Here is an 11,376-nt window from a genome sequence, read left to right on the forward strand (position 1 = left end):
ATTTTTTCATTGATAATCTTCATAATTTTGGGATTCACATTTAGATCTTTAATCCATGCTGAGTTCGTTTTTGTATAGGACATGAGGTAAAGGTCTTGTTTAGTTCTTTTGCATATTGCTTTCCAGTTCTGCCAGCTCCATTTGTTAAAGAGATTATCTCCTCCCCATGTGAGATGCCTAGGTACTTTGTCGAAAATCATTTGGCTGTATGTGGATGGGTTAATTTCTAGATTCTTGATTCTGTTCCATTGATCAATGTATCTTTCATTGTACCAGTACCAGGTTGTTTTGACCACTGTGGCCATGTAGTAAAATTTGAAAGTGGGCAGTGAGAGACCTCCAACTTTGTTCTTCTTCTTAAGCTGTCTTTGCTTATCCTGGATTGCTTGCCTTTCCATATGAAGTTAGTAATTGTCTTTTCCATCTCTTTGAAGAATGTAGTTGGACTCTAGATTGGGATTGCATTATATGTGTAAATTGCTTTGGGCAGTACTGACATTTTCATGATGTTGAGTCTTCCTATCCAGGAACATGGAGTGTTCTTCCACTACTGTAGTTCTCTTTTGGTTTCTTGTAGTAGTATTTTATAATTTTCTTTGTATAAGTCCTTTGTTTCTCTGTTTATGTTTATTCCTAAATATTTCATCCTTTGGGCGGCTATTGTAAATGGTATTGCTTGCGTAATGTCCTTTTCAGTACTATCATTGTTGCAATAGAGAAATCCAAATGATTTTTGTATGTTGATCTTATATCCTGCCACTTTGTTGAATCTTCCAATAAGGTCTAGTAGTTTTTTGTTTTTTTTTTTACAGAGTCTTTGGGGTTTTCTATGTATAAGATCATATTGTCTGCAAAGAAGGAGAATTTTATTTCCTCTTTGACAATTTGTTTGGATGCCTTTAATTCTTCTATCTTGCCGTATAGCTCTGGCTAAAACTTCCAGCACAGTATTGAATAGGAATGGTGACAAAGGGCATCTTGTCTGGTTCCCATTTGCAGAGGGAAGGCTTTCAGTTTCTCTCCAATGACAATGATGTATGCTATTGGTTTTATACATATGTTCTTGATTATGTTGAAGAATTTCCCTTCAATTCCTACTTTGCTGAGTGCTTTTATCAGGAATGGATGTTGGATTTTGTCAAATGCCTTTTCTGTATCAATCGATATGATCATGTGGTTCTTTTCCTTTTTCTTATTTATATGACTCGATGGCACTTAACAACAACAACAACATATGGTGGATTACACTGATTGTTTTTCTAATGTTGAACGATCCTTGCATCCCTTTTATGAAATTGGCTTGGTCATGATGTATTATTTTTTTGGTGTGCTATTAGATTCGGTTGGCTAGGATTTTGTTGAGAATTTTTGTGTCTGTGTTCATGAGGGATATTGGCCTATAGTTTTCTTTTTTAGTAATGTCCTTCCCTGGTTTTGGTATAAGGGTTATGCTTGCTTCATAAAAAGTATTAGGGAGTTTTCCAACCTCTTCTATATTCTGGAGTAATTTGAGTAGAATTGGTGACAGTTCTTCCCTGAATGTTTGGTAGAACTCACCCGTGAAGTCATCTGGGCCTGAACTTTTTTTGGTTGGGATTTTTTTGATGACATAATCAATTTCTTCTTTTGTTATGGGTTTGTTCAAGATTTCTACTTCATTCTGAGTAAGTTTAGGTAGGTCATGGTTTTCTAGAAATGTGTCCATCTCTTCTAGGTTTTCAAATTTGTTGGAGTACAACTCTTCATAGTATTCTGTTATTATTCTTTTGATTTTGTTTGGTTCTGTTGTGACGTCTCCCATGTGGTTTCTAATGTGAGTTATTTGCATCCTCTCCCTCTTTTCTTTGCTTAGTTTTTCCAATGGTTTGTCAATTTTATTAATCCTTTCAAAGAGCCAGCTTCTTGTCCTGTTGATTCTTTCTATGTTGTTGTTAGGTGCCATTGAGTCGGTACCAACCCATAGAGACCTTATGCACAGCAGAACAAAACACTGCCTGATTCTAGGCCAACCTCACTATTGTTGCTACGCTTGAGTTAATCTATGCTGCCACTTGGCTGATCCATCTTGTTGGGGATCTTCCTCTTTTTCTCTGACTCTCCACCTTATCAAACATGATATCCCTCTCCAGTGACTGGTCCCTCCTGACAATATGTCCAAAGTGTGAGAGACAAAGTTTGGCCATATTGGCCTCTAAGGAGCCCTCTGGCTGCACTTCTTCCAAAATAGATCTATTAGTTCTTTTGGCAGCCCATGACATTTTCAATATTCTCCTCCAACACCATAACTCAAAGGCATCAATTCTTCTATGATGTATTGCATTAGGCAAATATGCTGCACAAGACCTTTTTAAAGTGTTGAAGAGCAAAGATGTCAGCTTGAAGACTAATGTGCACCTGACTCAAGCCATGGTATTATTCTTTCTATAGTTTTTTGATTTTCCATCTCATTTATTTCTGCTCTAATCTTTATTATTTCCTTTCTTTTAGTAATTGTAGGTTGTCTCTGCTGGTCTGCTTCCAATTGTTAGAGATGCTGTGTTAATGTGTTATTTTTGGTTCTTTCCTCTTTTGGATGTGTGCATTTATTGCAATAAATTGTCCTCTCAGCACTGCTTTCACCATGTCCCAAAGATTTTGGTATGTTGTATTTTCAGTCTTGCTTGTTTCTAGGAACTTTGTGAATTCACATTTAATTTTTTCTTTTATCCAGTTGCTTTTCAGCAGGGTGTTGTTAAGTTTCCATATATTCAACTTTATTTCCTTGGTCTTCTTATTGTTGATGTCTAGTTTTGTAGCACTGTGGTCTGAGAAGATGCTCTGTAGAATTGTAAATTTATGGAGGCTTGCTTTGTGACCTAACACATGATCAATTTTGTAAAATGATCCATGGCCACTGGAGAAGAATGTGTATTGTGTTGTTGTCAGATTGAATACTCTGTATGCATCTAAGAGGTCAAGTTGGTTGATTGTGTTGTTTAGTTCCTCTCTAACCATCGAGTTTCTTTCTTGTTGTTCTGTCCCTTTGTGAAAGTGGGGTATTAAAATCCCCCACTATAATTGTGAATTTATTGGTTTCTTTTTTCAATTCTAGTAGGTTTGCTTCATGTATCTTGGTGCTTTTTCATTGGGAGTGTAGATATTTATTATGGTTATGTTGTCTTGCTCAATTGACCCTTTGATCATGAGATAGTGTCCTTCTTTGTCTCTTATGCTGGTTTTTATCTTGAAGTTTACTTTGTTGGAGATTAGTATTCCTACTCCTGCTTGTTTATTGTTGTAGTTAGCTTGGTAATTTTTTTCCATCCTTTATCTTTTAGTCTGTTTTTGTCTTTGTGTGTAAGGTGTGTCTCTTGAAGGCAGTATATTGAAGGGTCTTGTTTTCTTATCCATTCTGCCACTCTGTCTCTTCACTGGTGCATTCAACCCATTGACATTCAATGTAATTATCAATAGCTATGAGTTAATCACTGCCACTATGTTACTTTTTTGGTAGTGCTGTTCATTCTTTTGTTCTGCATGCCTTCTTGTGTTGGGTTTGTGTTTTTTGTGCTATTTCTGGTCAGTTTATTCTTAGTTTTCATGTTTGCTTGTTCTGCTTGGAAGTTCATTTTCATGGTAAGTTGTGAAGTACTTACATTCTTTGAGGTTACCTTATAGTTTACTAACTTTTAGCTCCCTTTAAGAGAATCCATTGTATCCTGTAATTTACCTGGCATCCTCACCACCTGGATCTCTGCTGCTGCGTTTGTCTCTTCTTTGACATTGATATAATTTTGATCTTCAGTTGACCTCCCAGCTCCTTTGAGTTTGTTGTTGTAGTCTTGTTCTGTTCTGGACTCTGGTATCCATTGACTGAGTTCCAGATGGTGTTGCTATGCCTGTCAATCTCTGGTTGTTGTCTGTTCTTGTTGGTTTTCAGTCCACAGAACTCCCTTTAGGATGTTTTGAAGTACTGGGTTCGTTTTGATAAAATCTCTCAGATTCTGTTTATCATTGAAATGTCATGATCGCCCCATCATATTTGATCCAGAAAATTTTTCTGGATAGACGATTCTTGGTTGGCAGTTTTTTTCTTGCAGGATTTTGTATATGTCTCCTCATTGCCTTCTTGTCTGCATAGTTTGTTCTGAATAGTCAGAGCTTAATCTGATTTCCTTGCCTTTTTAAGTGACATTTTTCTTCTACCTGGCCGTTTTTAGTATTCTCTCCTTGTCTTTGATTTTTGGAGAGCTTGATTATTATGTCTTGGTGACTGTCTTTTGGGGTCTATCCTTCCTGGGGTACATTCAGCTTCTTGAATGTTTATCTTCTCATCTTTCAAGATGCTAGGGAAATTTTCTTCCAGAAGCTCTTCAACTATCTCCTCTGTGGATTTCTCCGATTCTTCCTGTTCCGGAATGCCAATAATTCTTAACTTGTTCCTCTTCGTGTTATCCAGCATGAATCGTAGACTGTCTTCAGATTTTTTAAATCCATTTTTCTGCTTGCTCTTCTACCTTAGCAGTATTGAGAGATTTGTCTTCAGCTCGCTAGTTCTGGCTTCCATCTCTTCTATTCTGCTCCTTCCCCCTTTCAGTGTATTGTCCATTTCTGATATCTAATTATTAATCATCTGGACCTCTTTTTACAGGTTTTTAATTGTTTCCATTGCTGTATCAATCTTATTTGATTGCCTTTTTAGTACTTTCCTGACTTCTTCTTTGTTTTCCACCACCTCTTTTTGGAGCATTTGATTTTGTTTCCATATCATTCTTCTGAATTCTTGCTCAGGCATATCCAAAACCTGCTCTTTCTCGTCTAGAAAGCCCTTTTCTGTTTCCAGCTCATTTGTCTCAGCTACTCTCTTCTGTTTTTGGACATGTTTCAATATCATTTGTTGGTTTTTATTCATCATTTCAGATAGTTATTATTATTATTTTTTTAAAGCTTAATTGGATGTTTGTTGTTTATTATTAAGCTTACTGGGAGTCTCCTGGTGAATATGATCAGAAGATAGGATTCCCTTTTTGCATGTAATGCTAAGCAGGTTTGTTGGCTCTTGTCTCAGTGGTGGAATATAATGGGGTGTGCTTGTAGCTTGGCTATATGGCCACAATTGTTGTCTTTTCTTGGGTAACATAGGGAGAAAAGGCTCCTGCCTCCGGGAAAGATGTGTGATCAAAGGACCAAAAGCCCAAGGAATATACATGCAGAGACAAATACCTCCACTTTGGAACGAAATGAAGCTGTGGTCCACTGTCCCGAGCTACACAGTCAGTGTGTGTGCAAGGTAGAAGCCTCCCACAGTGGTTGAGGGTGTCCACTCACTCAGGCCCCTCCTCTAGTCACTACAGTAGAGGTGCTCAGGTAGATATTAAGAAGTTAATGAGAGAAAGATTGCCCACTATATTTTGTCTCTGAAGGTCAGTTAGGTTCCTGCATGTGCACAGTGCAATTCTCGAGATGGTTGAGTCCTTTTATGTTGGGGTTTTACAGATTGTATTATAAGGGTCCTGCACACGGAGCCCAGGTAGCACAGCAGCCATGAATGGGTCCATGAACTGCAAGGTCAACAGCTCAAAACCACCAGCATCTCCGTGGGAGAAAGGCAAGGTGCTCTGCTCCCGCAAAGACCCACTGCCCCAGAAACCCAGCACAGGGTCACCTGGAGTCGGAACCGACTCCAAGGTGCGCAGCCACCAAGGGTCTAGCTCAAGTCAATCTTAGGGCAGTGTCTGTGGCTGATATCATTAGTGGCCTCCAAGCTCCCTGGTCTGTACCATGAAGGAACTGTGGGGTCAGGGCTGTTTTTTTGGGGTACATATCCACCTGCCTGATGGCGTCCTGGTTGAGCAAAGAAGGCACTCCGGGGAAGATGCTAGAGAAATGTGTAGAGTCTCCCATGCCTCTTTATGCAAGTGTCTGTGCGCTGCTTTTAGAGCAGGTTCACGGAGCCAGAATGGCTGTAGCCCCTCCCTCTAAACTCTGCCAGGGCGGGGTAGCCACAGAGGGAGTCCGGTCTCCAGAGTCCTAACTCTCAGTATTTTCCTTAATATCATGATTGTTTCACTTGCGAATGTGGGATGATGTCCTGGGCCTTATGGTAGATCCAGAGCTCTGGAGTTGTTCTGTGAGCGCTTCTTGTGTGAGATCTCAGTCCCTCTCTAGCATGGAGATTTCCCTGCCTGACTTTCTCCACTGCCACGGAAACCAGAAGTCCTTCCATATTATATTTTAAGAGTACATAGTTCATTGGAAACAGTTCTTCATGCAAATGTCCATTGAGGGAAATGCAAAAACAACCCATTCTTTGTTTGCCTTTTGTGTTTTCTCTTCTGTTGGAATGCCTTTTTTTATGCATGAGGTAGTGTTGGGGAACAGCTGTTCTAGTGAGTAACTAATCCCTATGGGCACCTCACTGCCATGCCCATCACTTACAGAAGACAATCTTTCTATGTGATGTGTATTATTATGTTTCACAATTCACTCATTCCAAGAAAAAAACTAATACACAGAAGGCATTGTTCAGTCTCTTGTAGGGAGAGCCTTTATTATGATAGAAAAGTTAATTTCTTTTCTGTGGTTTCTTTAATTGGGTAACCCCCTGGTGACCCCTGGCTATGGTAGTTTCTATATTGACATCTTTGTTCCACTACTTGCACACTGAAGCCAAAGAAGAGTAATTTAAGCCAACAGAGAGCATGAGATAATGGGGCTCTATGAACCACCCATATTGAAAAGGCAATGACCCCTTAAGTTCACTGGAGTCCTGCACTGAGTACTTTTCTCACCTGCACACAGAAGATGAGGTATATGTTACAGCCCTGTGTCTACTTGGGCTGTGGCTGAATAGATTTGTTGGACTTCAGAGTCTTGAACCTGAAGGATAGAACATGCTTAACTTTGGAAGTCATTCACATCCTGCCCATTCAAAATAAACCCCAAAGTTTTAATTATCTTCATTAAAAAAAAGATTACAAGTATGGATAGTATGCAGGATAATGTAATAAAGACCTATATTCCCTTTACCTAGAAGTAGTAACTCTTTACATTCTCTTATTGGTTCGCAGTAAGTTTTTTGTTTGTTTGTTTTTAAAGGAAATATAGTCTCTTTTCACTTATTGATATTTTGTTTTCTTACATTTTGCATTTACAATGAAAGTGAAAACTCTACTATCCAGCTGTTTTGCACATTAACAAGGCTGCTGGCTGGTGGCAGTGGCTGTAGATTTTTCCCTATGTTGGGGAGTACCTCAGGGTTACCTCTGAGAAGCTGGGCTGCGCTGGCCCATGCTCTCTGCTCTCTTCAGCTGTACACAGGACCAGGCTCCTCTGTGGGCCTGGTCTCCAGGAAAATGCTCAGGTACCTGCTCTGGGTTTCTAGTTCCTATTTGGCCTGAGGCCTTGCAGTTCAAAACTGCTGTGGGGTGGGAAGGGAGAGAGTCATCTGAGAGGGTGTGGAGAAGAAATTTGTACAGAGTTTAATGACTTCCCAAAGTGAGCCAACTCCTGGTGTGGTGTTGTAGGCTAAGCACTGGACTTCGAACCACAAGGTTGGCAATTCAAACCCAACAGCAGATCCTCAGAAACCTCTTACAGGGTTGCTGTGAATCACAACCAACTCGGCACTTAAGACCAATAACAAAGTGAGCCAAAGGAGCCTGAAGCCCCTACAGAAAGCCCCGTGGTAACTCCACCTAGCCATGATGGCAGAGCAGGTTCCAAGATCCTGAACCAGGACTTGTAGGGGTGGGAGTGGAGGTTCCTGAAGAGAAGTTCGGATCCAGCAGAGGAAGAAGGTGAAGTGGCTAAACAGTGGATCTATCTGCCACACAGCCCAGCTTTACCCAGCTGTGTCTCCTAGAAGCCTCTTTCTCCACAGAGGAACAATCTATAACTGGACTCATCACAGTGATGAGCACCTCATTAAATCTGGGCACTGCTGTTAGATGCCTTCCAGTCAATTCTGACTCATAGTGACCCCAGGCACAACAGAACAACGAAACACTGCCTGGTCCTGTGCCATCCTCATAATGGTTTATGTTTGAACCATGGTTGCAGGCACAGTGTTGATTCATGTCATTGGAGATTTCTCTTTTTCTGACCTCTACTTCATCAAGCATGATGTCTCTCACCAGGGGCCAGTCCCTCTTAACAATAAGTCCAAAGTTGTTGCTGTTTCTAGATGCCATTGAGTTGTTACTGATTCATAGTAATCCTATGCACAGCAGAATTAAACAATGCCCGGTTGTGCCAACCTCACAATTATTGCTACATTTGAGCCCATGGCTACTTCCACTGTGCCAATCCATCTTATTGGAGGTCTTCCTCTTTTTCTCTGACTCTCCACTTTACTAAACATGATATCCTTCTCCAGGGACCGGTCTTTCCTGATAATATGTCCGAAGTATGAGAAATGAAGTCTGGCCATCCTGGTACTCTCTGCTCTCAGCAAGCTCCATCAAATGTAAAAGACAGTAAATTTTAAATATTATTATTTCTAGAACTATATATTCTAAAATTTAAATATCAGACAAACAATCTGAAAACAGGAAAAAAAAAATATCCTCCATTTTCACAAAACACCCTGGTTGTTGGAACCTAAGCATGCAGATAAGTGAGGTGGTGATGATGTGCACCTGAGTTGTCTCTGACTCCTAGGGAACCTGTATAGAGTTTCCAGGCTATACCCTGTATAGGTAAATCTTTATGGGAGCAGGAAGCCTCCTCTTTCTTCCATGGAGCTGCTTATGGATTCAAACTGCTGGCCTTGTGGTTAGCAGCCCAATGTATAATCTACTACGCTCCCAGGGCTCCCTGGATAAGTGAGAAGTGGATGTGAAATGTTAAGAGTTACAACTAATTATTTTTGGCCTCCAACCCCAGACTTGGACTCAGTTCCATGGCAGTCTCCAGAGGTAGCTATCACTATGAAGTGCCATAGATCCATGCCAGTCATCTCATGCCTTTTAGTTTCTTCTACTGACTTGGAATTTATTCACTGCATTTCTATTATTTCAGTAGCAATAACATCTTATTTAATGGGATGAAATAAATGACCTTAACTTTATTACAAAATTATAGCACACAAGAGAAATCCATTATTTCAAGTGACTTTATAACATAATTCTTTAACTATAGACTGATAATGGAATGCATTTTTTTTTTTTTTTGTCTTCTTGAAATGCCCTCTAAATTTTTCTGTTCAGCTCATTTTGAAATTTTTGTACTAGCGTAGTGGTTACGAATCGGGCTGAGAACCTTAAGGTCAGCGGTTCGAAACTACCAGCTGCTCCGCAGGAGAAAGATCAGGCTTTCTACTCCCATAAAGATTTACACCCTCGGAAACCCTGTACAGGGTCGCTATGGGTCGAAACCGACTCGACGGCACTTAACAACAACAACAACAACATTATACAATACAGCCTTAAAAAACATTTGAATATAATAATTCACCATGATAGTGGCCATCCACCACTTGTTGGTCAGTCTGTCATACTGTGGTGGCTTGTGAGTTGCTGTGATTCTGGAAGCTATGCCACCGGTATTTTAAATGCCAGCAGGGTCACCCATGGTGCACTGGTTCAGACGAGCTTCCAGACGAAGATAGACTAGGAAAAAGGGGTGATAAAATAATTCTGAATATTTAGTCACTGAAAACCTTATGAATAGCAAGGAAACACTGCCAGATACAGCGCTGGAAAATGAACCCCTCAGGCTGGAAGGCACTAAAAATGCGACTGGGGAAGAACTGCCTCCTCAAAGTAGAGATGCCCGTGATGACTCGAATGGAGTAAAGCCCAGGGAGAAAAGCACATGGGACCTTCATTTGCTGATGGGGCACAACTCAAAATGAAGAGAAACAGCTGTAAACATCCATTAATAATCGGAACATGGAATGTACAAAGTATGAATCTGGGAAAATTGGAAATTGTAAAAAATGAAATGGAACACACAAACATTGATATCTTAGGCATTAGTGAGCTGAAATGGACTGGTATTGACCATTTTGAATCTGACAACCACATGGTTTACTATGACAGGAATGACAAATTGAAGAGGAATGGTGTTGCATTCATTGTGAAAAAGAACATATCCAGATTAGTCATGAGGTACAACACTGTCTGTGATAAGATAATATCCATGCACCTACAGGGAAGCCCAGTTAATGCCACTATTATTCAAATTTATGAACCAACCACTGACGCCAGAGAGGATGAAATTGAAGAATTCTAGCAACTTCTTCAATCTGAAATTGATCAAACATGCAATCAAGATGTATTGATCATTACTGGTGATTGGAAGCAAAGATTGGGAGCAAAGAAGAAGGATCAGTAGTTGGAAAATATGACCTTGGTGATAGAAATCATGCTGGAGATCGTATGATAGAATTCTGTAAAATCAATGATTTATTCATTTCACATACCTTCTTTAGACAGCATAAGAGATGACTATACACATAGAACTCTCCAGATGGAATACATAAAAATCAAATTGACTACATCTGTGGAAAGAGATGTTGGAAAAGCTCCATATCATCAGTCAAAACAAGGCCAGGGGCAGATTGTGGAACAGACTAACTATTGCTCATATGCAAATTCAAACTGAAGCTGAAGAAAATGAAAACAAGGCCATGAGAGGCAAAATATGACATTGAATATATCCAACCTGAATTTAGAGGTCATCTGAAGAATGGATTTGATGCATTAAACACTAAAGAGTGAAAACCAGAAGAGTTGTGGGATGACATCAAGAACATCATACATGACGAAAGTAAAAGGTCATTAAGAAGACAAGAAAGAAGGAAAAGGTCAAAATGGATGTCAGAAGAGACACTGAAACTTGTTCTTCAGCATAGAGATGATAAAACAAATGGAAGAAATGAGGAGGTACAAGAGCTAAACAAAATTTGAAGGTCAGCTCGAGAAAATAAAATCAAATATTACAACAAAATGTGCAAAGATCTGGAATCAGAAAACCAAAAAGGATTTCTCAAGCTGGGAGAACTGAAGAAAAAATTCAAGCCTCAATTTCCATTATTGAAGGATTCTCTGGGGAAATTATTGAATGATGCAGGAAGCATTGAATGAAGATGGAAGGGAAGAACAAACAAGATGGCCATTGGGTGAACATGTAGTAAAGAGCTCCGCCAACAACAACACAGAATATTCAACCAAGCAGGCTCAGGGGATGGTCCCAGAACTCTGAACCACATATACAGGAATATGTAGAAGTTTGGAAGGCTCACAGCTGGGGGAATTTGTGACAGAAGCAAGAAATCTATTGCTTTTTAGTCTGGGACCCTCAGATGCTCCAGGAGCCACCATCTTGGGTGAGACCACTTGGGGGAAAGATCGAAGCGGCCACAGACACCTGGCAGAACCACTGAGATAAAGG

This window comes from Chrysochloris asiatica, unplaced genomic scaffold (genome assembly GCF_000296735.1).
Source record: "Chrysochloris asiatica unplaced genomic scaffold, ChrAsi1.0 scaffold00172, whole genome shotgun sequence".
In the NCBI taxonomy this organism is placed as follows: Eukaryota; Metazoa; Chordata; class Mammalia; order Afrosoricida; family Chrysochloridae; genus Chrysochloris; species Chrysochloris asiatica.